The sequence below is a fragment of the Megalops cyprinoides genome, chromosome 22, assembly GCF_013368585.1.
Source record: "Megalops cyprinoides isolate fMegCyp1 chromosome 22, fMegCyp1.pri, whole genome shotgun sequence".
Lineage (NCBI taxonomy): Eukaryota > Metazoa > Chordata > Actinopteri > Elopiformes > Megalopidae > Megalops > Megalops cyprinoides.
In genome coordinates, this window is record NC_050604.1 from 17,915,556 (window position 1) to 17,919,833 (window position 4,278).

Here is a 4,278-nt window from a genome sequence, read left to right on the forward strand (position 1 = left end):
TGACTATGTGGATTAATTGGGGTTTTCATTGAATATCATTGTAAATCCTATCTGGCCAGAAATGCTTAAAGGTGTTACCTTAAAGGTGTCACCTGAAAACATCCTCATTGGTTACATACACACAATTCTATGCATCCAAATGTGTATTGGACAAAAAAAGTTAATCTGTCTGAGTGCAGATATAAGTATGCAAATCTTCCCACCGTTGAAGATCCAGAGAGAGAGAGAGAGAGAAAGAGAAAGAGTGAGAGAGAATGATTGCTGACAACAAAGCATGGTGCTAATTTGAATTTTTCAGCTCTAGTCATTAGACTCCTGTTGGCAAGCAGCAAGAGACTGGGATAAGGTTAATTGGGGAAAGGGTAATTCACTCAAATGTTTGTTTTTTTACCTTGTGAGTTGGCCTGGAGGGAAGAATAATGAGGATAAAGACAGCAGTGAGGCCGCATGGACACCAGGTTTGACAGAGGAACAGAACAGGCACTGCACTGTTACCATGGATCGCTCCATCACAGGCAGAACAACACTGCCAAACCCTCACAGCAGAAAGACATCCAACATCTCCCTTTGTTAATACTAGTGACTAGGATCGTGGCAGAGAGTGTTCCTAACACTTTGTTTTCCTCACTCTCCGACATTTTTCGGTCTTCAGTTATAAGGAACACACAAACCGCTAGTCTGAATAATGGTCTCCGTATTGTTCACATAACGTGTATCTAAATCTTATAGCAAACTTGCTGAATTAGCAGCGCTTACTTAAGCGCCTTGCTATCACCCAGAGTCTTCTCAGTATGGCTTCTGAACAAGCTCTTTGATATGAAGAAGATTACACTGCACTGAAGCTCTTCTACATTTCATATCAACACCTTTTTGGTTGATAGCATCTTTTGCTTTGATATCAACATCAGTACCTTTGATAGAACTGTGGTCTTTCCCTCGGGGGGGAGGGCTGGACTGACTGCCTGCTCTTAACAACAGCTTTGCCTGTCGAGAGGTTACCGCCAGCGCAGAAAAGGACCCTCTGTTTGTATTAATTGGATCTGAATTATCACGATTCCCTCCCTCAGTGTGAACAGGAAACTGCCTGTTGAGGTGAACTCTGTGACACTGGCAATTACTCGCATTATGCGCTTGGCCTCGGTTATTGTCCATATGTGATGACCAGTTTCATCAGACAAAGGAGGGGAAAGCATCCTCGAAAAAAGGCGGACTCTCGAATTTGGCACCGTGCCGCTGGTGAGTATGCAATTACACCAAATCCCCAGCCGCATGCGAAACACTTTACATATTAATGTCAACTAATTGTTCTCCTTTGATGAAAAAAAATACAAATGTGTGTCTTTCTGACAGATCAAGCTCGTATGTGGGGCATTAAAGTGTAATCCCAGCGAAGGCCGATGGGCATTGGCACATTTCAGACCAATTAGAACGGTGTAACCATCTGTGATAATTGTTTGGCCCTCTGATAGCAGTTAATAATTTACTGGTAAAGATGTTCAACAACCAATGTTAAATTAAGCGTAAAATGTAGTGTTTTTAAAAGCTGGTACAGGTTTGCAAATGGAAGTATATTTCTGAGACTCACAAACACCTACAATTTCAGAAAACAACAGATTTTTCAAGTTTATTGCTGGGAGAGATGACACTGTTCTTTCGTATGAAGAACAGAGCCAGTATCGCAGCGGGCTGGTATTTGATCTTGTCACATAGCGGCAAATGACTTTCAGTTTTTTTTCTTTTGTTCATATTATTTTCTTGCCAGATCTGTACTTCAGACACTGTGTTCTGACGCAGAAATGATTTTTTCAGACAAAAGGTAAGCACTGATCATCTCCCTTTTACTCAGTTTGGGAGACCAACCAACCCTATCTCATATTGAACTCATTTTTCAGCAGTTATTTATAGCTTTGTAGTTATGGAAAGTTCTAACTGATAAAGAAAAAAGTCACACTGGTAGGACATATGCAACTGATTCATATGCGCTATATTCAGCGCCATACCCAACTTTTGATATTTTCACAATCAGCCCACTAGATGGCGCCATAAGTCATAGTGATGTTTGTAATGGCCATATCCTATCTGATTTAGATTTGTGAAAATAAGGCACACAATGTACTATAAATAATCTATATCGGTAGTGTATACTGTCGAAATGTATCATATAACATTTAAAAAGGAAAAACAAAAACATTATGTTTGCCGACACGTCTCCAAAAATACATTTAGCTGGATAAGATTTCCTGGAAAGCAGTACATTTGGGGAGGTGGCAGATGATTGAAGTGGATTGTTTTTTTTATTTAGTCCAGCTTTTCTGCAATGTTTGGAGAAGTTTCAGAGTCACTGTCATATTAAAGACAATCCACTGAGGTATACGATGCTATTAAGATGTCCTCTAAATTTCATTTTAAATCTGTTTTTCCCTAAATGTAAATATTAGTCTAATAAAGACTTCAAAATAAATACATTTAAATGAGGGATGAATTCAGATGAGCCCTTTGAAATGCAAATGAAAATAGCTGCACAGTTGTCAGGCCCTTTGAAAATGCACCACCTCTCTAGAAACAAAAGCCAGCTTGTTGGGAACCTGCCTTTTAACTATGTGCCATGTAAACATTTGTGGCTTGTCCAACAAACAGAGGAGACAACTAGATCGCCGTCATTCCTGTTTGCATGGTTTCGTGTGGCCGTGTTAGGCATGCGTGAGAAACCAGAGAGTCTTTCAGCTGCAAGGCCTCATGTTGTGCACTAATCTCCACGTCGTGTGGGAAACGCTTTAAAAAACGACAGGATAATTACCTATCACCAAAAAACAAATAAATACAATCAAAGTACCCACATTCCATGCTTATGCTAAGTCATAGAGTGAGTGAACTGGACCTCTTAAACACCCTCTTTTGAAGTTTTCCCAGTAAAACTAAGGTTTTTTTAATGAGAGCGCACTGATCAGAATGGACAGCGTTAGCTGTCACTGGTCTCCAAACTGGGAAATTCGAATGAGTTCCAGACTGACATGCAGTTCTTCATGCAGAAAGAAAATATACCACTTTTACTGATGTATACATTTAGAGCACAGACCACCTGCTTTGCTGTTTAATTCAAAGTTCTGCATTGCCTTTTTAAGGTTTTCCGTTCATCTCGCAATTTGGTCTTGCACAATGTGCTTTTGTATGTTATTGCTGTATGTAGGTCATCTGTTTTATGAGGGATGGTCAGTGGCCGAGACCCACATGGTGTTATTACACAAAAGTATTCTGCGCACCACAACTCAAGAGTGATGGACATTTGTGTCATTACAAACAATATACTTCTCTTACCTCTCAGTAAGCCTCACATAATCCTGCAATGTACACCAGCAATGTTTGAGCGGACAGGATGCTGATTGCTATGGCTCCTTTCATTAAGAAAAGTTTGCGGTGACATGGTTCCTGCCATAATAACTCATTTCTTTGTCTAGACACACAAAGTGCCTCACCAGAGACAGAGGGGGGGAAAAATTCCCAGCTGCCCAAGGACAATCAACTAGCTGGGCTTGATTTTCACTGAGGTAAAATTTAATTTAGCTATTTCTGTTTAAATAAAGACGCGAGGGTCGTATTGCTTTCTGGCTCCGCTATATAAAAAAAAGCTCTCTTTTGATTAAACGGAAATCATGTGTACACAGAGTTGTCTGGGGTAATTTCAGACCCCTATGAAAAAGAGATGCAGAAAAATTATGGTACGAAGTTGTATACACTGCAACTTCTGACCGCGGTCAATGTGTTATTGCATCGTGCAACTACCCACGGCCTCAGAATACTGAAAGGGATCTTCTAGCTTTTGGTTTTGATTTTGCTAGTTTTTTTCACTCTTGGAATAACAACCTTGCAGTGAGATTGTGTTTGGTCAAAGAATGATGACAAATGATTTTGCTGACCACATGATGGAACCCCATGATGGAAACACAGCCAAAAACAAAACAAAAACAGCCATATGTGACAAGTTTAACTCTCAGTATTTAATGTATTTTCCATTACCCTCAATATTTCAGTTTTTAAAATATGGAAACTATTCCAAATACTGAAATCATACATTTAGCTTTTAGAAAACCAATAGCTTGTAATACACTCAAAGCTATCTTAAAATCCAGTCATCTGGACAGTATCAAAGGTAGTTCAGGTCTGGATTTCTGCTCAAGAGTTAACAGATGAGTATTACAGAAAATTAATAACATTCATTGTAATCAGGAATTACAACTAATGCAACAATTTTTTGTTCAGCTTAGCTGCATTAATTTTTGT